Source organism: Schistocerca nitens, chromosome 7 (genome assembly GCF_023898315.1).
Source record: "Schistocerca nitens isolate TAMUIC-IGC-003100 chromosome 7, iqSchNite1.1, whole genome shotgun sequence".
Taxonomy (NCBI): Eukaryota; Metazoa; Arthropoda; class Insecta; order Orthoptera; family Acrididae; genus Schistocerca; species Schistocerca nitens.
Window position 1 is genome coordinate 274536077 of NC_064620.1, and position 24424 is coordinate 274560500.

The 24424-nt window shown below is 40.6% G+C and overlaps 1 protein-coding gene across 3 annotated transcripts in view; it reads left to right on the top strand.

Annotated features, from left to right (window-relative positions):
• Positions 1-24424, top strand: part of LOC126195408 (gastrula zinc finger protein XlCGF57.1-like) — a 201697-nt gene that overhangs the window by 33975 nt on the left and 143298 nt on the right. The gene's annotated exons all lie outside the window — the stretch shown is intronic.

A 24424-nucleotide genomic window follows, 5' to 3' on the forward strand; every position in this document is an offset into this window, starting at 1 on the left:
ATTTTTCCAGCCTTGGGATTACTCGCATCTATTGAATAATAGCGGAACAGTGAAAGGTCGTAGCATTTTTGTTTGACAGTATCAGGTGCCAAAACTGCTTTCAAAAGTGCTGTTGTTTTGGTTCTGCCCAATGTCACACTCCTCGCTGTCACAGAATCATTAAAAAGATTGGAGCTTAGCCTAAAAGTACAGTCTTAACAGTATGGTAACACATTGTTGATTCCGCTGCTGATACTGATTGGCTCTGTTTTGATGACTAGAAATAAAAAAGCTGTATATATATATTGTTTTGTTTTTTTAAGTGCTAGCAGAGCACATGTTTGGTTTATGCTTTTGGCTGCCTAAATGATCTGTAATGTTGGCCCTTCCTCCATGTGAAATGGAAACATATGGCTTACATATTCCACGTTCCACTTCATGGGCATGTCTTCCTCGTTTGATGAAAGACTATTTTTCTGTATATTTGTCTTGAAAGGATCACTTTTGCTTTGGCATTTGGAGCTCACTTGACACACATGCAAATATGAATTAAGCACAATAAGCCTCGGGCAGAGAACCAAGTAGCTGCAATGTCTAAATTGAACTGAATCCCAAGGCAAGAGTTAATAATAGAAAGAAGCATTACACACGATAAAGGCCCTTGATAGATGCTGTCAGTTGCAACAATGAAAGAAAAATCATTATTTTGCTTAACAGTGACAGTTAAAATACAAATCCACACCTACATTTGGGAAGAAATAGATGGTATGATAGTATTTCTTTGGCATCACAAAACCCGGACTAAACTGGCATCCCGAAAGCAATTTTCGGGACACTCGTTTTTTTTTTATCCAAAACCGGGACTGTCCCGGAAAGCCGGGATGTCTAGCAACTGTAGGAATGGCTAGAAGACAAATGTAAAGCTGTAGAAGCATATATCACTAGGAGTAAGATAAATACTACCTATATGAAAATTAAAGAGACCTTTGGAGGAAAGAGAACCACCTGTATGAATATCATGAACTCAGATGGAAAACCAGTCCTAAGCAAAGAAGGGGAAGCAGAAAGGGGGAAGGAGTGTACAGAGGGTCTATACAAGGGAGATATACTTGAGGGCAATATTATGGAAATGAAAGAGAATGTAGATAAAGATGAGAAGGGAGATACGATACTGCGTGAAGAATTTGACAAAGCACTGAAAGACCTAAGTCGAAACAAGGCCCCAGGAGTAGACAGCATTCTGTTAGAGGTACTGATAGCCTCGGGAGAGCTAGCCGCGAGAAAACTCTTCCGCCTAGTGAGGAAGATGTATGAGACTTCAGGACTTCAAGAAGAATACAGTAATTCCAGTTCCAAAGAAAGCAGCTGCTGACAGGTGGGAAAATTACCGAATATCAGTTTAATAAGTTATGATTGCAAAATACTAACATGAATCCTTCACAGAAGAATGGAAAAACTGGTAGAAGTGAACCTCAGGGAATATCAGTTTGGATTCTGAAGAAATGTGGGAACATGCGAGACAATACTCACCATACAACTTTTCACAGGAGATAGGTTAAGGAAATATATACCTATGTTTGTAGCATTTGTAGACTTAGAGGAAGTTTTTGACAATGTTCACTGGAACACTCTCTTTCAAATTCTGAAGGTGGCAGAGATGAAATATAGGGAGCGAAAGGCTATTTACAATTCGTACAGAGATCAGATGGCAGTTACAAGTGTTGAAGGGTATGAAATGGCTAGCAGTGGTTGAGAAGAGAGTGAGCCAGGGTTGTAGCTTATCCCTGATGTTATTCAATCTGTAAACTGAGTAAGCAGCAAAGGAAACTAAAGAAAAATTTGGAGTAAGAATAAAAATCCAGGGAGAAGAAATAAAAACTTTGAGGTTTGCCGATGACATTGTCATTTTGTCAGAGACAGCAAAGGACTTGGAAGAGCAGTTGAATGGAATGGATAGTGCCTTGAGAGAAGGATATAAGATGAACAACAACAAAAGCAAAATGAGGATAATGGAATGTAGTCGAATTAAATCGGGTGATGCTGAGGGAATTAGATTAGGAAATGAGACACTTAAAGAAGTAGATGAGTTTTGCTGTTTGGGGAGCAAAATAACTGATGATGGTAGAAGTAGAGAGGATATAAAATGTAGACTGGCAATGGCAAGGAAAGCGTTTCTGAAGAAGAGAAATTTGTTAACATCGTGAATAGATTTAAGTGTCAGGAAGTTGTTTCTGAAAGTATTTGTATGGATTGGAGCCATGTATGGAAGTGAAACATGGATGATAAACAGTTTGGACAAGAAGAGAATAGAGGCTTTTGAAATGCGATACTACAGCACAATGGTGAAGATTAGATGGGTAGATCATGTAACTAATGATGTGGTACTGAATAAAATTGGTGAAAAGAGAAATTTGTGGTACAACCTGACTAGAAGAAGGGGTTGATTGGTAGGACATATTCTGAGGCATCAAGGGATCACCAGTTTAGTACTGGAGGGCAGCGTGGGGTAAAAAACGTAGAGGGAGACCAAGAGATGAATACAGGAAGCCAATTCAGAAAGATGTAGATTGCAGTCTGCGACGAAGAGGCTTGGATGGGATCTGCTTTAAACCATTATTAGGACCAGAGACCATAACAACAACAATGACAACAGTATGTGTTGATCTCTTTGTTCTCAAAACTATTCCTAAATATAGTCCCTTTATTCTAAAAACTATTCCTAAATTTAGTTTTAAGTTTCATGGATAGATCTTGTGAAGCTTAATTAATTTTTACTTAAAATAATAATCTTGCAGCTGCGGCAGCTAAACTCGTAATACAGACATTTCAAGAAAAAATCCTGATAAACAACTAGTAAAAGATAATATTACCACACAAATCGAGGACAATGTCCTGAATAGTGAAAACAATCCACAAGAATAATTAAAGCTTTTAAACATAGAATATATTTCAGAGGCAGTGACATGAGTCAGAAAATAAAATCTACTACATTTATACTCTGTAAGCCATTGCTCAATGTGAACTGAAAGGTGTGTTATGCATCAATGTATATTGCCCTAATTTTGTTAAATTTTATTGTCTTCATCATTATGTGCACCAAAGTTGATAATACAGTGTGATACAGAAAGCACTTCACAACTTCAAGTATGGCACTAATTGATGCACATTGTATATAGAACGGGTTAAGTATATAGAGGGTCTATACAGGGGCGATTTTCTTAAGGACAATATTATGGAAATGGAAGAGGAGGTAGATGAAGATGAAATGGGAGATATGATACTGTGTGAAGAGTTTGACAGAGCACTGAAAGACCTAAGTTGAACCAAGGCCCTGGGAGTAGACAACATTCCATGAGAACTACTTACAGCCTTGGGAGAGCCAGTCCTGACAAAACTTTACCATCTGGTGAGCAAGATGTATGAGACAGGCGAAATTCCCTCAGATTTCAAGAAGAATATAATAATTCCAGTCCCACAGAAAGCAGGTGTTGACAGATGTGAAAATTACTGAACTATCAGTTTAATAAGTCACAGCTGCAAAATACTAACGTGAATTCTTTACAGTCGAATGGAAAAACTGGTAGAAGCTGACCTCGGGGAAGATCAGTTTGGATTCCGTAGAAATGTTGGAACACGTGAGGCAATACTGACCCTACGACTTATCTTAGAAGAAAGATTAAGGAAAGGCAAACCTACGTTTCTAGCATTTGTAGACTTAGAGAAAGCTTTTGACAATGTTGACTGGAATACTCTCTTTCAAATTCTGAAGGTGGCGGGGGTAAAATACAGGGAGCCAAAAGCTATTTACAATTTGTACAGAAAGCAGATGGCAGTTATAAGAGTCGAGGGGTATGAAAGGGAAGCAGTGGTTGGGAAGGGAGTGAGACAGGGTTGTAGCCTTTCCCCAATGCTATTCAATCTGTATATTGAGCAAGCAGTAAAGGAAACAAAAGAAACGGAGTAGGTATTAAAATCCATGGAGAAGAAATAAAAACTTTGAGTTTCGCCTATGACATTGTAATTCTGTCAGAGACAGCACAGGACTTGGAAGAACAGTTGAACGGAATGGACAGTGTCTTGAAAGGAGGCTATAAGATGAACATCAACAAAAGCAAAACGAGGATAATGGAATGTAGTCGAATTAAATCGGGTGATGCTGAGGGAATAAATTAGGAAATGAGACACTTAAAGTAGTAAAGGAGTTTTGCTATTTGGGGAGCAAAATAACTGATGATGGTAGAAGTAGAGAGGATATAAAATGTAGACTGGCAATGGCAAGGAAAGCGTTTCTGAAGAAGAGAAATTTGTTAACATCGAGTATAGATTTAAGTGTCAGGAAGTCGTTTCTGAAAGTATTTGTATGGAGTGTAGCCATGTATGGAAGTGAAACATGGACGATAAATAGTTTAGACAAGAAGAAAATAGAAGCTTTCGAAATGTGGTGCTACAGCAAATGCTGAAGATTAGATGGGTAGATCACATAACTAATGAGGAGGTATTGAGTAGAATTGGGGAGAAGAGGAGTTTGTGGCACAACTTGACTAGAAGAAGGGATCGGTTGGTAGGACATGTTCTGAGGCATCAAGGGATCACCAATTTAGTATTGGAGGGCTGCATGGATGAAAAATCGTAGAGGGAGACCAAGAGATGAATACACTAAGCAGATTCAGGAGGTTGTAGGTTGCAGTAGGTACTGGGAGATGAAGAAGCTTGCACAGGATAGAGTAGCATGGAGAGCTGCATCAAACCAGTCTCAGGACTGAAGACCACAACAACAACAACAACAACAACAAGTATTATTTTAAAGCGAAAAAGATAAACTGCTTGTTTTATCAAACATGTTATTGTGTAATTTGTTTCGTGATTTTGATATGACAGACACACCCTAACTTAAGTCAGTTTTGTCCCTGAGTTTAGTCAGTAGGTTGGATGTCAGTAGGTTGGATGCCACTTCTGCAACTGCTGCATGATACCAGTGTCCATAATTCTGTGAGAGATTAGTAGATGTATGCTTAACAAGCACTCTTCCATTTGGAAACCAAGAGGACAAACTCGAAGAAGGTTCATGGCCAGTCCAGCTATCTGGGAATCGGGTATCATGAAACTCCTTTCTTTGTAATATGGAATGAAGAGATGATATGTCTTGCTGAAACATTATGGCTTAAAACTTGGCAATCTTGCAGAAACACTGTCACATAAAACTGGCGAAAAATGAGAACTTCAAGGAAACAAGAACTATATCTTGAGGATCAAAAGGAATCAAATGAAATCCAAAAATTGAAAATCTGAGTATTTTGACTGCCTCCTCCTCCTCCTCCTCCTCCTCCTCCTCCTCCTCCTCCTCCGTGTTCCCCTTCCCCCAGTAATCGACTTGCATTCCTTTAAGCAGTTATTGGCCCTGTGAAACACCACTGCTGGTGTCTTCAGTGTATGCCAAAGAGTAGATCCACACCCCCATTGGGGTGTAGGGACTCTGAGCAACCTCTGCATGCCAGGTGGCTTTTTCCATGTCTGGGTGGCACACAACGGATAGCACCCTTGGTTGGAATGGGTAACACCAGAGTGGACAGTCCACTTAACTCGAGCTGGTGATTGCAAGATTCCAACAGTCTTTTCAAATTAGAACTCTCACTGTGATGCTTGCCTAAACAATCATAAAGATTTCCAATCGCTGGATATACCATATTAGGTGGGGCAGTAATGTTAATTGGCTGAACCCTTTTCACCACAGTACATGGTCTGTACAGGAACAGATGTCAAGACCTTTTTAACGACCAAACCTCTGTTCTTTATAGAACATATTGATCGTAAATTTAGAGAGATAACAGTACTGTGAAAGACGTGGAGAGGCTACCCTCTGATCAAGACAGCTGACTCCACTCAGTCCACTTTTGTACTCTTCTGTGGGCACCATTTCAGTTTCTTTTACTACCCATAGAAGTTTAAACAAAACATAGGGTATTATCTTTCACTTGCACTTGATGTTACAATCAGATGAACACATCTGTCCCAACCTGGAACAATGAGTGCATCTGTGGTATCCAGAAGGGGCTGAGGGATAACAGAATTAACATAGGAGAGAAGGAAAGTTGCTACTCACCATATAGCGGAGATGCTGAGCTGCGATAGGCACAATAAAAAGTTCACACAATCATGGCTTTCGGCCATTAAGGCCTTTGTCAGCAGTACACACACACACACACACACACACACACACACACACATACACGCAAATGCAACTTGCACACACATCTGCAGTCTCAGAGAGCTGAAACTACACTGAGACTGCTCTCTGAGACTGCAGATGTGTGTGCAAGTTGTGTGTGTGTGTGTGTGTGTGTGTGTGTGTGTGTGGGCGGGCGCGCGCGCGCGCGCGTGTATGTGTGTCTGCTGCTGACAAAGGCGTTAATGGCTGATAGCCATGATTGTGTGAACTTTTTATTGTGCCTCTCGCGGCTCAGCATCTCCGCTATATGGTGAGTAGCAACTTTCCTTCTCTCGCATTGTTACATTCCATCCTGGATTTTCAATTGTTTGAGAATTGACATAGGAGCATTTACTCTATTGTCCAAGGGGACCATGCTCCCAGGAAAGGTTGAAGAGCATGATTTACCACTGGGATTTCAAGCCCTTTGTACTACCACCAATGCACCAATTGAAGTGCATCCATTTCAGAGCTAAGTCATGTTATTGTTCCAGTGTGCCCACCTGTCACAATTGTGGACCTACTAAGCATGACAGAATACCTTTTGTTTGCCCTACAACTTGTGTCAACTATCAGGACCAGCACCCCTCCTGCTTGCCAATGTGTCCTAGTTACTAGATAGAACAGACAATCCAGTATTACAAGGCCTTTGATTAATTACCATATTTTGTGACTAAAAATAATTACAAACATTTTCATCCTGTTATTACAATGAACAGTTGAAAACATGTTGCGACCCATTCAGACAACACGAACCCCTCGTCACATTGGAAAGAAATACCCTCAGTATGAGGTAAATATGATCATTTTATTATCTCCACACTTTTATCATCAGTGACCTTGATCTCCCATCTTCATCCAAAGAAGGAGTCCTCTCCCCTGGTGTCCCATAATAGAGGAACCTGATCTAGGCAACACTTCTCTCAGAGCCATGTGAACTCTCAGCCTGACAGTGGCCAGCAGCTGCAGGAACTGCAGGCTGTAAGCCCCACCCTTCTTGTATTCCAGTGTTAAAGGGGAAAAACCTTTCCAGATCTTCAAAAGTGATTCCAGTGGCCACTAAACTCTTTACTGTACATGACAAAGACCCTACGTTCCTGAACATTGTACCAGGTGGTGATTCGTTACCCAGTACTTCTTCCCCCACCCTCTTGCCCCCCACCCAACCCCAAATTAACCCCAATGGCAGTTATGCAGTAGAATTATAATTGCCACCTGCCTGAACTATGACAGTTACAGTCATTCTGTCCTGCAATCCCTATTTCTCAGCAAGGAAGTCATCTTTCTGGTAAACACTAGTCTAAGGCCAGTTTCCACTGCACTAACTGTAGTAGCCATACCAAACCTGAGAGGGAGTCTGAAAGATTGTGTGTGGTAATTCACACAAATGTCTGCAGTGAATGGGTGCCCCTCCAAAATAGTTAAGAGGTGGTCACTGTGCAGATTCAAGATACTTACCTGCCACCAGATGGGAAAATGCAGTACCCTCATTGACCTGATAAGGCAACTTCCCCCATCACACACACACATACATTTCCTCCTTCTTGGGGATTTTAACACGCATAACTCTCTGTTTATGTTTGGTACAGCTCTCAGTTCATGAACCTCACTAAGTGTCGACTCAAAGGAGTCATGTGAAGGGCATTGTCTCGGGCCGAAAGCCATGACTTTTATTTCTCCTCTGCCATGGCATGGGTCATGTACTTGGTTGCAGAACTTTTCCTAGGATCAAAGCGTCTCTAAGTAGTTGTAAAATCCTGCTTGACAATAAACTGATATGGCTGCCCCACATCCATCAGCTCAAATTAAGTTGCTAACAACAAGGAGCTATATTCTTTGCGAGACCTACAACGTCTTCAAATCAGAACTTTTGGCTGTTGCTGGAATCCTCTGTTTTACTGAGAAGAAAGACCATGACCATTTACTGATATGTTCTGACTCAGTGAGAGATATGCAGGCTATTAGCTGATACTCTCCTCACTACCTGGTACTGTCGACTATCTATGGTCTTTTACATGCCACATTTGCTGCTCTGTTGTCTTACCCTGAACCGTAAATCGTAACCGATCTCGGGAAATGAGATGGCTGATTGTCTACTCCACAACCAACTCTGGCAGTGTAGATACCAACCCTCTGTTGCAGCTGGAAGAGGAAATGCTGGCGTACTCCTCCCTTTTAACAAACTAAGTGTCATTTGGGGGAAAATGGTGATGGTGCAAAAAGTACACTTTGCCAAACACCATAATATGAATTGCAGAGAGTAAATGAAGATGCAGAAGAGCACCTCACACTAAAATACTAGTATTGCAGATATGTATTTGGGTCTGATATTTACTGTAGTTGCACTAGTTTACTTATCTGACACTTACCACTTCTTTCACCTGTTATAATATTTATTAGTGTGAAAAATGTCAAGCGACACCCTCCAGTAACTAGAGTAAGTCAGTTCAAAGGTTCAAAGGTTGGAAGAAGGCTTTACCAGCTACACTAGGACCATACCTAATGAAACACTGCAGAGTACAAAGCTACCTTTTGGTTGTGACAGCTTTACTTTTTACTACGTACCCAGGACTCGACTTGTATTAAATTGCAGATGTTATGTCAGTGTACAATTGTTTTCGTTTTATAAAGAAATGGGAAACCTCACTGATTTGTTTAATATTTTATAAGCAACATACTATGGACAGTCTTCCAATTTTCACTAAGAAACCAGGCCCTAATGGCCTCATTGTTAAGTACTCAAAGTTATAATGGACATGTACTAATTAAATATCAGACTTTTCATTGTTTTTCATGAGACTGAACTCATTAATATCAATGTTTAATTAGACTATGTATGTTTTTTTTAATATTACTAATGAAGAGGAAGTTTATGAGCAGAAAGATTTTTGTACTGTAATGGAGACAAATGAGCTAACTCTGTGAACCAAGTTCTTTTATCTTTTCTTTTCTAAAGTTACAAGTGTGTCATTTTGGCATAATAAATGACCTGCTCAATATTGTTGACTGAACTAGCAACAGAAATAGGATCAAAACTACAGACCTGGAAATAAGTGATAAAAATGTGATTAGCATAAATAATAAAACTGAGGACCCAACATGTATATGTGCATGTTCAAAGTTAAAATGTAACACTTTTGGAGCCATTAAGAAGTTTTTGATTATGCATGTGGTATTATCAAATGGATGCTAGCGTACATGTAACTAATGATAACAAAATAATTTTGGAAATATGGTGAACTTATCAAAATAATTTATTAAATGCTGTCCTATCAATAGAAATTGCTGCCGATATTCTTCTGTAGTGTAGATACTGTTATCTCAGGAGAATTCAAAGTAATAGAGTTTTGTTGGAACTGACTACCGAAAGTAAGAGGAACTAAAAGGCTTTCTCAGCTTTTTAACCACCTGTGACAGAGAAGGTTACAAGAGTGCCCTATGTAACTGTAAAGATCCTTAATTTTCAGTTCTTCTTATGAATAACTTGTTGAATAATGAAGTCATCTCTCATCCTTTGAATCCTTAGTTCTGCTTTATTTTGTTCTGATATTGCTCAATGACGGTTTTGGGCTGTAGGTTGCAGTAGTTACTTGGAGATGAAGAGACTTGCACAGGGTAGGATAACATGGAGATCTGCATCAAACCAGGCTTCGGACTAAATATCACAAAACGATGACGGCGACAAAAACAACAACAACAACAAAGACTGAAATGTCAACCATGTAAAGATTTTCTTTTTCATAGAAAAAAAAAAAGCTTGTGCTTATTCACTCTGTTCCACTTGATGCAAGTGTCTAATGAGTTGATTATTTTTCTCACCTCATCATTTGAACCTCTGAGTACTTCAGCAATTTTCCATTGATTATATTTCTTTTCCTTAGGCACTTGTTTTGTTGATCTCGTTGACCACAGAAGTGTATATGATATCTATATTCTAGTCAGCAACATCCTCCTCAAATCACTCTGTCATGCTTACAACTAATGTCTACAAGAAAAGTAGCAAAGATACCAGACAGCTAGAACTGAAGCAGAGATGATGAGAACTTTCTTTGATGTTTCTCTAAAAGACCAACAACCAGCAGAACACTAATGCAAGTGAACTGGACATGATGGAAAGCAGTTCACTAGCACTCATGTAATGCATACACCAGAGATAATTCTTGTTCACTGATGCTCATTCGCTTTTGTTCACTGATGCTCATTCGCTTGTGTAAGGGGCTTGTCTTTTTGCCATTTCACATGAACCACCTTCAGATCAGGGCATGATCCACCCACTATCACTGAGTGACTCATATTGCAGGACTGAGGTTCACTACAGTAGCAAAGATACCAGACTGCTAGAACTGAAGCAGAGATGATGAGAACTTTCTTTGGTGTTTCTCTAAAAGACGAACAACCAGCAGAACACTAACACAAGTGAAATGAACATGATGGAGGAGACTGCTCTACTATTGTACTATTGCCGCAGTTTGCCTAAAATCATTTCTCCTGTACAACTTTTTCCATTCCATGGATTTTAATAAAAATTCATTCACTTTTTAATAGAAAATGGTAGGTGGTAAAGAAATAGTATTTAATAGTATAGTTGCAGGAGTAAGACAAAAAAATGATGTGTTCATTAATGTTAACACTAAACACATTTACATATCCTGTCAACTGACTCATTCCACATACTATCGATAAAAGAATCAATCAAATGTCTATGGATCATGTAACTATTTAACAGAGTGGCAATATGAAACAGATCAGTAGTTGCCAGTGGTGCTTCTGGCTGTTGACAAGCTGCAATGAACTCTTCCATCACTAAAAAGTAATAAAATTTCTTCCTTCACATAAATTTGTGAAATTGTTAAGCTGCACAGAACTGTAAACATTTTTATTGACTATTACATGTAGTGCACTTTACTGCCTCTGAAAATGGAAGTTTCTATTAGGATTACAGAGGTCAGTGAATCAGATGTGATGAAGAAGAATGCAAATGCAAAACTGTCAGGAATACCGACCCTCTTTCATTATATTGTTCTGTGCAAACATGAAGCAAAAGGTACAGAAAAAGCTATTGGCTGCAGTAGGAACATTGTTACTCAATACACGAGCTTTGAAAATGGAAGGTGACAGCTAATAGTACCATATTTGCTGTTCTGACTAATAACAGATGAGGCAGAGGAACTATTAGACAACCCAGGTATGATTTTGTAAATTCCAGAAAACTGTGAATGCCCATTGCTTTCATCCTGCATTCTAAAACTAAGCTAAACTCCATAGGAACAGGCCTTGGAAGGTCCAGTGGTACCGACCGGCCGTCATCCTCAGCTCACAGGTGTCATTGGATGTGAATGTGGAGGGGCATGTGATCAGCACACTGCTCTCCCAACCTATGTCAGTTTACGAGACCACTAGTTCTCAGTCAAGTAGCTCCTCAGTTTGCCTCACAAGGGCTGAGTACACCCCGCTTGCCAAAAGCACTCGGTAGACCAGATGGTCACCCATCCAAGTGCTAGCCGAGACACGCAGCGGTTAACTTCGGTGATTTGACAGGAACCAGTTTTACCACTGTGACAAAGCCGTTGGCTCCTCCTGCATTCTGCCCTAAGGTAATATCTTGCAAATGGTAGATTAGCTAACCCTGCCCATCCCATAGCTCCAAACAGTGCCACCACACCTGCTTTTAAAAAGAAAGTATCAGACCGTCAGAGAGAGTGCATAGCTAGTTCTTGCTACTACTAAGGTGAGTACACCGTTCGCTTTTTACATATTTTTATGAGCTTCAAACAGGAGCAACTTATTTTCAGTTATCTGTGTAGTTACTAGTTTATTTTTGTAATTTTGCATGTTCGAGTGCTTACTATGGACAACATTTTATTTCAATGACAGTGTAGTGTACAGTATCACCATTACTATCGACGGTTGTATTGACTCTCGTATCGTGCAGGCTTTTGTTTGTTTGGTTTGAACAGCTCAGTGTCAGTTAGACCGTCAGAGAGAGTGCATCGCTATTTCCTGCTACTACTAAGGCGAATACACTGTTCGCTTTTTACATATTTTTACGAGCTTCAAACAGGAGGAGTGCAGTAATGGATAGGAACTGTGATTGTTGTGTACAGATGCGAGCTGAGCTGTGTAGTGTTTAATAAAAAAGAAAATGAGAAGAAAAGAAAAGGAAAAGGTTGAAAATGTGGGGAGAAATGGTGAATAAAAAAGGGGTTTTATAATCCTAAATGACCGTGAAAAAGGGAAAGAATGAAAAGCAAATCGGACTTCGTATTATAGAGAAGCTATCGGACTTCGTGATTGGGAAAAGCTATTGTTGGGGTGGTCCTTGGGGCGTTTTTGAGCAAAAGTTAAACCAATTTCCACTACAAAAATTATTGAAAAAGAACAGAGAATAACAAAATGTAACTGACAGGGGGAAATGGCGTAGATAAGAGTTCATCCTTTACCAGGTTAACATGTCTTCTTTCGTACGGCGTCCAGGTCTTCAAAACTCTCCTTCATTTCTGCGTGAAAAGTCTGCTCCGAAATCTTGCAATCGTCCAGGAATCACTAATTTATACAAATGAAAATCATCTTGATACTGAATGCAATTTAATTTACTTTGCTACTTCCAAGCTCCGAATTTCATAACTTCCACGTCTACACATTAAAATCACATCAAGACTAGCTAATAAGTTTTTTACGTCTTCATCAGATCACGTCTGCCTTAAGCTTCCGCTCTCGAGAGACAATAGAGAAACGAATAGAAAAACAAAAAAAAGTTACAATTTTCATATTTTCTCTGCCGTCGAGCGCTCATACCGCTGCGACAGTATAATTTTTATCTGAGGAAACGAGTGTAGCGCGGCGAAATTCAAAGTCCCGCTACAGCTGGCGACCCTTCGCTCACAGCTTCAGGCTGCGTTGGCTTCTGTCACACAGCTTGAGGCTGCTGCCAAGGGGCGTCACTGTGGGGGATCGGACGCGGGGATGTGAAGGACATCGAGCGCGTCCCACGTGTCCTCCGACCAGTCCACTGCTGTGACCTCCCCGGGTACTGCTTGCACTGAGGTTGACCCCTCACCCATGGTCAAGGGGGAGATCATTCCAAAGTCTGGCAGGCAGCGAAAAACTTTCCGTGGGGCCGATCGTAGGGCCTCCCCAGTTCGTTTGACGAACAGGTTTCGGGCGTTATCTGTGGCTGATGATGTCTCTGAGCCGGATGCAGTCGTCCACCCCATTCCAGAGGAAGCTTCTCGGCCCGCAAAGTCTGGGCATTCACAGAGGGTGGGTTTGCTGGTAGTTGCGAGCTCCAACGTTAGGCGCATAATGGGGCCCCTTAGGAACATGGCTGCCAAGGAGGGGAAGGAAGCCAGTGTGCACTCTGTGTGCATTCCGGGGGGGGAGTCATTCCGGATGTGGAAAGGGTGCTTCCGGATGCCATGAAGAGTACAGGGTGCAGCCAACTGCAGATGGTGGCTCATGTCGGTACCAATGATGTGTGTCTCTTTGGATCAGAGCAGATTCTGTCTGGTTTTGGGCAGCTAGTGGAAATGGTAAAGACTGCCAGTCTTGCTTCCGAGATTAAGGCGGAGCTCACTATCTGCAGCATCGTCGATAGAACCGACTGTGGTTCTTTGGTGCAGAGCCGAGTGGAGGGTCTGAATCAGAGGCTCAGGTGGTTCTGTGACTGTTTAGGCTGCAGATTCCTTGACTTGCACCATCGGGTGGTGGATTTCCGGGTTCCGCTTAATAGGTCAGGAGTCCATTACACACAGGAGGCAGCTACACGGGTAGCGGGGGCTTTGTGGAAGGGACTGGGCGGTTTTCTAGGTTAGAGGGTCCCGGGGAACCACAGAAGGGGCGTCCGTCAGAAAGTGGGCAGGTAAAACACAGTAAGGTAGTTGTAGAAACGATTGGTATTGTAATTGTAAATTGTCGTAGCTGTGTTGGGAAAGAACCAGGGCTCCAAGCCCTAATAGAAAGCACTGAAGCCCAAATAGTTGTAAGTACAGAGAGCTGGCTAAAGCTGGAAATAAGTTCAGCCAAAATTTTTTCGAACGATCTAACAGTGTTCAGAAGGATGGATTAAATACAGTTTGTGGTGGAGTATTTATTGCTGTCAGAGGTAGTTTGCCCTGTAGCGAAATTGAAGTAGATAGTTCATGTGAAATAGTATGGGTTGATGTTATACCTGACAATCGGAGTAAACTATTAATTGGATCGTGTTACCAACCCCCCGACTCAGAAGACATAGTTGCTGAACAGTTCAAAGAAAATTTGAGTCTCGTTTCAAATAAGTACCCCGCTCATACAATTATAGTCAGTGGTTACTTCAATCTACCCTCGATATGCTGGAGAAATTATACATTTAAAGCCGGCGGCAGGCATAAAACATCATCTGAAATTGTACTGAATGTTTTCTCAGAAAATTATTTTGAACAATTAGTTCATGAGCCTACTCGAAGCGTAAGTGGTTGTGAAAGCATACTTGACCTATTAGCAACAAATAATCCTGGACAAATAGTGAGTGTTGTGACAAACACAGGGATTAGCGACCACAAAGCAGTTGCTGCTAGGATGAATACCGTAACACCTACAACCTTCAAAAAGAAATGCAAAGTGTATCTGTTTAAAAAAGCTGATAAAAATGCTCTTAATGCCTTTTTAAGAGACAGTCTTCACTCCTTCCGATCTGATCATGTAAGTGTAGAAAAATTGTGGAATGTTTTCAAAGAGATAGTATCAACAGCAATTGAGAGATGTATACCACATAAACTAATAAGTGATGCTACTGATCCCGCATGGAACACAAAACGGGTCAGATCGTTGTTGCAGAAGCAATGAAAAAAGCATGCCAAATTTAAAAGAACGCAAAATCCCCAAGATTGGCAAAGTTTTACAGAAGTTTGAAATGTGGCGTGTACTTCAATGCAAGATGCTTTTAATAATTTCCACAACGAAATTCTGTCTCGAAATCTGGCAGAAAACCCAAAGAGATTCTGGTCATACATAAAGCACACCAGTGGCAAGACACAATCAATTCCTTCACTGCGCGATAACAACGGTCAAGTCACTGATGACAGTGCCAGTAAAGCAGAGTTATTAAACATGGTTTCCTGAAACTCCTTCACCAAAGAAGACAAAGTAAATATTCCCGAATTCCAATCAAGATCAACTGCCAAGATGAGATACATGGAAGTAGATATCCTCGGTGTAACAAAGCAGCTTAAATCACACTTAATAAAGGCAAGGCCTCTGGTCCAGATTGTATACCAGTCAGGTTCCTCTCAGAGTATGCTGATAAAATAGCTCCATATTTAGCAATTATGTACAACCACTCGCTCACAGAAAGATATGAACCTAAAGACTGGAAAATTGCTCAAGTCACACCAATACCCACAAAGGCAAGTAGGAGTAATCCGCTGAATTACAGACCTATATCACTAATGTCGACTTGCAGTAGGGTTTTAGAACATATACTGTATTCGAACACTATGAAGTACCTCGAAGAAAACGATTTATTGACATATAGTTAGCACGGATTCAGGAAATATCGTTCTTGTGAAACACAACTAGCTCCTTATACTCATGAAGTAATAAGTGCTATCGACAGGGAATGTCAAGTTGATTCCATATTTTTAGATTTCCAGAAGGCTTTCGACACCGTTTCTCAAAAGCGTCTTCTAATCAAACTGCGTACCTACAGAGTATCGCCTCAGTTGTGCGTCTGGATTTGTGATTTCCTGTCAGAAAGGTCACACTTCGTAGTAATAGACGGAAAGTCATCGAGTAAAACAGAAGTGTTATAGGCCCTCTATTGTTCCTGATCTATATTAACGACATAGGAGACAGTCTGAGTAGCCATCTTAGATTGTTTGCAGATGATGCTGTCATTTACCGTCTTGTAAAGTCATCAGATGATCAAAATGACTTGCAAAATGATTTAGATAAGATATCTGTATGGTGTGAAAAGTGGCAGTTGACCATGAATAAAGAAAAGTGCGAAGTTATTCACATGAGTACTAAAAGAAATCAGCTAAATTTCGATTATGCGATAAGTCACAAATCTGAGGGCTGTAAATTCAACTAAATACTTAGGGATTACAATTGCAAATAACCTAAATTGGAGTGATCACATAGATAATATTGTGGGTAGAGCAAACCAAAGACTGTGATTCATTGGCAAAACATTTAGAAGGTGCAACAGGTCTACCAAAGAGACTGCTTACACTACGCTTGTCCGCCGTATTCTGGAGTACTGCTGTGCGGTGTGGGATCCGCATCAGGTGGGACTGACAGATGACTTCGAAAAAGTACAAAGAAGGGCAGCTTGTTTTGTATTATCACGAAATAGGGGAGATAGTGTCACAGACATGATACGTGAATTGGAGTGGCAATCATTAAAACAAAGGCTTTTTTTGTTGCGACTGGATCTTCTCATGAAATTTCAGTCACCAGTTTTCTCCTCTGATTGCAAAAACATTCTGTTGGCACCCACCTACATATGGAGAAATGATCATCATGATAAAATAAGAGAAATTAGGGCTTGATGGAAAAATTTAAGTGCTCGTTTTTCCCGCGTGCCATTCGAGAGTGGAACGGTAGAGAGATAGCATGAAGGTGGTTCATTGAGCCCTCTGCCAGGCATTTTATTGTGAATACCAGAGTAATCATGTAGATGTAGATGTAGAATTCAGGATAAGAAGAAACTTTTCACTATTTTCTTGGAATAATACAGCATAGAGCTTTTTGCACATGGAAAAACCATTAATAAAATATGAATTTAACAAAAAATATGTTGTAATGGGCATCCAGAGCATCAGATAAAGTAATTCATGTGATTCTTCAATTTCTCCAGGTGTATTTTATGACGAAATAAATCTCGGGTGAACAGCCTGGTATGAGTGTGCATAGGACACAATATTTTGGCAATCTACCACATTGCCATCATCAGCGCACCTGATGTGACAACGAGGTCGACTGCCAAAATATTGTGTCCTATGCGCAGTCATACCAGGCTGTTCACCCGAGATTTATTTTGTCAAAGTAATTCATGATTTAAGACACGCATAAAAGCAGTTAGAAGAAAAAATGGAGCATGGAGAAAATGGTGGAAAACTAAAAATGACGAAGACCATAAAAGATATATAGAGGAAAAGAAGAAGTGCAAAGAAATAGTGGAAACAGCAAAGAAAAGGGCATGGGAAGCGTTTACAAAAAAACTTGAAGAAGATGTGAAGAGCAATAAGAAAATGTTGTATAAAATGATGAAAAATAAAAGGAAGGCTTCTGAAGTACCAGTAAAGATGGAAACAGAGGACGGTACCATTATGGAAGATCCAGGGAATATAAAAGATCTCTGGGAATCACATTTTAAGAAGCTATTAAAAGCTGAGGAGCAGTTACATGAGGAAACAACAAATAATGGAGAAATTGAGAGAAGTTGGGAAGCAGAATTAGGACAAATTACACGGGAAGAAATGGAAAAAGCTGTGAAGAAGATGAACGGGGGGAAAGCCTCAGGACCTGATGAAGTATCAGTGGACATGATAAGAGCAGCAGGTCCAGTGGGAATGCAGTGGCTATATAGAGTACTATCAAGCGTGTGGAGAAATAGTAAAATACCTGACGACTGGAGAACAGGAGACATTGTTCCCATTTTCAAGAAAGGCAATAAAAGACTTTGTAAAAACTACAGAGGAATAACCCTCATGAGTCATAAAGCCAAGATTTTCGAAAGAATTTTACTAAATCGAATAAGTGAAAAGATAGAAAAGGAGCTGAGTGAAGAACAGCATGGGTTTAGGAAAGGAAGGAGCACGATCGACCTGATATTTTCTATCCGTCAACTGATGGAAAAAAGTTGGGAGTATAACAAAAGGGTGATAATGGTTTTTATAGACATAGAAAAGGCATATGACTCAGTTGACAGGGAAAGACTCTGGGAAGAACTGAAGAAGATAGATATAGAAGATGGATACATTAATGTTATAAAGACAATGTACAGAGGCCACAATTGTAGAATTAGAACACCATTGGGGAACTCTGAATACTTCGAAATAAGACAAGGACCTAAGCAAGGAAGTATTCTATCTCTTGCACTTTTTAATGTTGTGATGGAGGGAATGAATAGGGCAGTTAAAGATATAGTAAAAGAAAAAGACAAAAAGATGATTTTTGCAGATTATATGGTAATATGGGGTGATAAAGAGGTAGATGTACAGTTACAGCTTGATGCGTGGAAGGAAATAATGAAAAGGTATGGATTAAAAATAAATAAAGATAAGAGTGAAGTAATGGTATTTGGAAGAGAGAAAGGAGTCAACGGAAATATTACCTTGAATGGAGAACCCCTCAAAGTTGTAGAAAGTTTCACTTATTTAGGGAGTGAAATATCTAGGGATGGAAGAATAACTAACGAAATTAATAGGAGGTTACAGAAGGGAGGCAATTTCTACCAAACAATAAAACATCTGATTTGGAATAATTAAGTTTCAGAAAGAGCAAAACTCCTTATGTATAAGAATTATTACATCCCTATTGTCACCTATAGTGGAGAAACATGGACAATGACAGAAAGGGACTGGAGCAGACTGCAAGAAGGGGAAATGAAATTTCTCAGAGCAGTTAAGGGAAAAACAAGAATGGACAGAGTAAGGAATGTAGAGATTAGAAAGGACCTCAAACAAGAAAGTATGAGAGAAGAAATTGAAAGAAAGAGATTAAGATGGTATGGGCATGTTAAGAGGATGCATGGGCAGAGACTCCCCAAAATTATGGAAGAACTAAAGATGGATGGGAAAAGACCTCGAGGGTGCCCAAGAACACGGTGGAAAATGGGAGTGAGAATATCTGTTGAAAGGAGAGATGTGACCTGGCAGCAAGTGGAGGAAGAAAAATGGTGGGAGGACCGAGCCAAATGGAGAGGACTCGTCAGCACCCAGACCTGGCAGTAGCTGGAGCGGGATTCGGATATAGATAGATAAAATATCCCAAAAATCTGTTGGGCAATACATCGTGTTTTGTATTTGCAACCAAGGGGAGCAACACACTACAGTGAATTTACCCAGGTATCCAGGAAGAATGACATATTTATTAGGGTTAGTGAACAAAATACAACAACACAGTTCCTTTTAACAGCTGAAAGTCAACACTTGACTTTTCAGTGGAATGTTCTTGACTGATAGTATATCAGCGACATTAAAATCCAGCAAGACAATGAGCTCATGGTCAGTTGAAGATGAGGTCCAGCGAAGTGTGAGCTCATGGACAACAGAGACGAGGTCCAGCTAGGTGTGAGCTGAGGATAGCTAAGGCATTGTTCAGCTGGACATGACACCAGGATGGCAGAGATGAGGTCCATCTAGGCGTGCTCCACGGATGGCAGAGACGAGGTCCAGCTAGTTGTGATCCAAGGATGGCAGAGACAAGGTCCAACTAGGTGTTAGGAGTGAGCCAAGGATGGCAAGAGAAAGTCCAAGTAGACGTGAGCTGAGGATGGCAGAGGCAAGGTCCAGCTAGGCCCGACTAAGATCAGCAGAGATGAGGTCCAGTTAGGTGTGAGCCAAGGGCAGCAGAGATGAGGGTCAGCTAGGCAAGAGCAGAGGATGGCAGTGATGAGGTCCAGCTAGGCACGAACGAAGATGGCAGAGGTGAGTTCCAGCTAGGCATGAACCAAAAATGGCAGAGACGAGGTCAAGTTAGATGCTAGGTGTGAGCTGAGGATGACAGACAAGATCCATCTATGCATGAAATGAGTATGGCAAAGGCAAGGTCCAACTTGGCAGGAGCCAATAACAGCAGAGACAAGGTCCACGTAGGCATGAGCCGAGGACAGCGGAGATGAGGTCCAGGGAGGTGTAAGCTCAGGACAGCAAAGATGAGGTCCAGCTAGGCATGAGCCGAGGATGGCAGAGATGAGGTCAAGTTAGGTGCTAGGTGTGAGTCGAGAATGGCAGAGACGAGGTCCGGCTAGGTGCTAGTTGTGAGCTAAGGATGGCAGAGATGAAGTCCAGTTAGGCATCTGCTGAGGATGACAGAGAGAAGGCCGAGCAATACATGAGCTTCAGACGGCAAAGACAGAGTACAGCGAGGCGTGAGCTGAAGAAACCAGTGGTGATATCCAGCTAGGTGTGTGCTGAGGATGGTAAAGACAAGGTCCAGCTAGGCATGAGCTGAGGACAGCAGAGATGAGGTCCAGCTATGTGTGACCCAGGATGGGAGAGACGAGGTCCAGCTAGCACAAGCTGATGACGGCAGAGAGAGCTATGAATGTGCCAAGGATGGCAGAGATGAGGTCGAGCTAGGTGTGAGCCGAAGGTGTCAGAGTCAAGGTCATGAGCTCAAGGATGGCAGAGATGAATTTTTGTGAGACGTGAACTCAGGGGCAGCAGAGGTGAAGTGCAGCTAGGTGTGAGCCAAGGGTAGCAGAGACGAGGTTCAGCAAGGCATAAGCTGAGGATGGTGGAGATGAGATCCAGCTGGGCATGAGCCGAGGATGGTTTATTTAAGATTATGAGCTCATGGATGGCAGAGACATGATTCTGCGAGACATGAACTCAAGGGTGGCAGAAACTAGTTCCAATGAGATGAGAGATCAAGGATGGCGGAGATGACATCCTGTGGGATGTGAATTCAAGGATGGGTGAGATGAGGTTCTGCAAGAGGTGAGCTGAAAAACGGCAGAGACGAGCTCCAACTAGGTATGAGCCAAGAATGTCAGATATGATGTCCAGCTAGGCATGAGCCAAGGACACCAGAACCGAGGTCCAGCTTGGTATGAGCCAAGCTTGCCAGAGTCGAGATCCAGCTATATATGAGCTAAGGGTTGCAGAGACATAGTACAGCTAGGCATGAGCCGAGGTTGGCAGAGACTAGTTACAAGTAGGTGTGAGCAAAGGATTGTAGCGTCGAGGTCATGATCTCAAGAATGGCAGAGACAATATCCCCTGAGACATGAACTTGAAGATGGTACATTGTGTGGTTGTTGGTGTTTCACAAATGACAGCTTGGAAGATCTACTAATGTGAGTTAATCTGCAGTTGCTGTTGTGAATTGGTAGATTTAGGAAGAGTGAAACAGTTTGAGAGAAATTTTTCTGGTGTACTTGGAGAAGCTTAGAAAAATTAGAAATACTCACTTGTGATAGAATTGAAGAGATGAAGTAGTTGTGAAGTGCTACAAGTTCTAGTACTTCCGATTTGTTAATATGTTGTGTTACTAGAAAAGACTCACATTGAAGGGTCATAGTTGTATTCAAGAAGCTTTTTTCCTTTAGGTGTGTGCGTCCTACAATGCCTGTTCATGTATTTTGCAATACATTTAGTTAGCATAATTTTTTGCTGGGATTCCACAATAATATTTATTTTATAATTCAGTATGAACTGATTCTGACTGCAAGTAAACTCCTATCAAAGAATTCTGACCTGATCCTTAATGATCAAACACAGGTCCATTGGTCACCCTTACTAAAGTAGCTGCAGCCAGTTAATTTTTTTTCCTCACCATTAGATAATATGCTTGTTGTAAATAGTGTAACTGTTCCCCACCCCTGTTCCATTGACTGCTTCTCCCCTCTGCCCCCTTTTGTCGGCTTGTTCGTCATATTCACCAGTTTCTTTGTCCATATAACATAGTGATTTGTACATAATTTTTTATTGCAAAGCTTTTAGAACAGACTTACTAGTTTTGGCTGCCTTCAGAACCTCTCATTCTGCTGCACAGCAACAACTAATAACCACTTAAAATAACATGAGTCATGTGGTTATGACTTGTTGTAGTGCTGCAGAATGAGAGATTCTGAAGATGACTATAGTGTAGCCAAAACCAGTAATTCAGTTAAAAAATATGTGCAATCAAGACAATTAAATAAAAAATTATGACATCATACGATTGCACTCCAGTTTGTTGTTCTATGCCAAATAATAGTTTGTGCCAATCCTCACATGTACACAATGGAAAATCCAGAATGGAATGTAACAATATTATGAAAAGGATAGTTGCTACTCACTGTATAGTGGAGATGCTGAGTTGCAGATAGGCACAACAAAAAGACTGTCACAAAATAAGCTTTCAGCCAACAAAGGCCTTTGTCGAAAATAGACAGAACTCTCTCTCTCTCTCTCTCTCTCTCTCTCTCTCTCTCTCTCTCTCTCTCACACACACACACACACACACACACACACACACACTGCCAGTGGCTTCAGCTGCCAGAGGCTGTGGTCAGATGTGTGTGTGTGTGTGTGTGTGTGTGTGTGGGCACGCGTGCATGTGTGTCTGTCATCTATTTTTGACAAAGGCCTTGTTGGCCAAAAGATTATTTTGTGACAGTCTTTTTGTTGTGCCTATTAGCAACTCAGCATCTCCACTATATGGTGAGTAGAAACTACTTTTTTCATAATATTGTTTTTTGTGTATACACCCTTATACTTTTAACCATTGAGTGTAAAGTAATATAATATTTGTGTCAAGCTTCTTTCTGAATTTTATTATGCTTGTGTTTTTGTATCGATATATGATTGGAGAAGGTCACATATCTTCGGAGAACCAAATGCTCACTGATGTTGTGTAGACTACCTGTTTAGTCGTAAGTTATCTGAGGATGGCCCAGAAAGCCAAAAGCTGGTGCATAACAAATTATAAAATAAATGTTGTTGTGGAACACCAATACTGTGTATCCAAGACCATTTTAATATGAATTGTTATGGTTGCCGGTGTACCACATCAGGCAAGCAAGTATCTGAAATTGTTAAACACAATATTACCACTCTTTAAGTATGAAACTTTATCAACATGCTTTTGGAAAGAATAAAGTAGCTCCAAGATAGAGAAACTGGACATGTATTTAGGAGGAACAGAATTAAAATCGATTAGTTATGTTTTCTGTGGTCCCTTAATAACTCAGGTGAACACTTGGATCAACATCTACATGTGATACTCTCCAACAATATGGAGTCACAGACAGGCACAACCAAGGTCCGTAGTGCCTGGAGACAGTGGCTATTTGTGTACCAGTTGTTATCTGAGATTTCTGCTTCTGAAGGTCTTTGTCCAAAAACTGAAAATATTTATAGTGTTCTTTTTCATTGAGCATGTCTGTGACTTAGTCCTTTGTTTAGCAATCTGTCATTTCCATACTACTGTTATACCATCCTGGACTTTCCATTGGATACTCCCCAATTCACACTTAAGTGCTTGGCAGACGATTTATAGAACCACTTTCAGACTGTTTCTTGATTGTCCAACTTTTGAATAGCACATGGGAAAAATGAACACCTAAATCCTTCTGTAGAAGCACAGATTCTCTTATTTTATTATGATGACCATGTCTCTCTTTGTAGGTAGTATAAACAAAATATTTTCATATCTGCAGGAGAAAACTGATAATTAAAATTTCAAGAAGAGATCTCGCCACAGGAGAAATGCCTTTGTTTTAATGTTCGTCATCTCAACTCACTTATCATATTCATGACACTCTCTCCGCTATTTCATGATAATACAAAAGCGATATCCTCCTCCATTTCTGTCTCATAAGTATCAATACCACACAGTGGTACTCCAGAAAAGGACAGGCAAGCACAGTTTAGGCAGTCTGTTTAGTAAATTTGTTGCATCGTCTGTGTGTTCTGCTAATAAAACACAGTCTTTGGTGCATCGCCCCACAATGTTTCCTTTGTGATGGGTCCAATTCAGATTGCATGTAAGTGTAATCCCTAGATATTTAGTTGAATTGTCATCCTTTAAATTTGTGTGATTTATTTTGTAGCTAAAATTTAATGGAATTTTTTTTAGTACTAGTGTGCAGGAACCCACACTTTTTATTGCATAGGGTCAGTTGGAACTTTTTGCATCATACTGACACCTTGTCTAAATCATTTTGAAATTCAATGTTGATATTCTGGTGACTTTATTAGACCATAAATGACAGTATCATTTGCAGTTGATCCAAGAGGGTTGCTCATATCATCTCCTAAATCATGTACGTAGATTAGGAACAACAGAGGATCTGTAACACTTCCTTGGGTAACCCCCGTTATCAGCTCTCTTCCACTTGATGCCTTCCTATCGGTTACTACAAACTGTGATCAATTTGATACAGATCCATTGATACAGTTGAGATAATACTCCATAGACACACAGTTTGATTAGAAGCCGCATGTGAAGAAAGGCTTCAAAAGCGTTCCAGAAATTGTTAAAAACCATTCAGCATCCAAGACTGCCTAAAATATTTCTTTATTTAAGACAACCGGTTTCAACAGACTATGC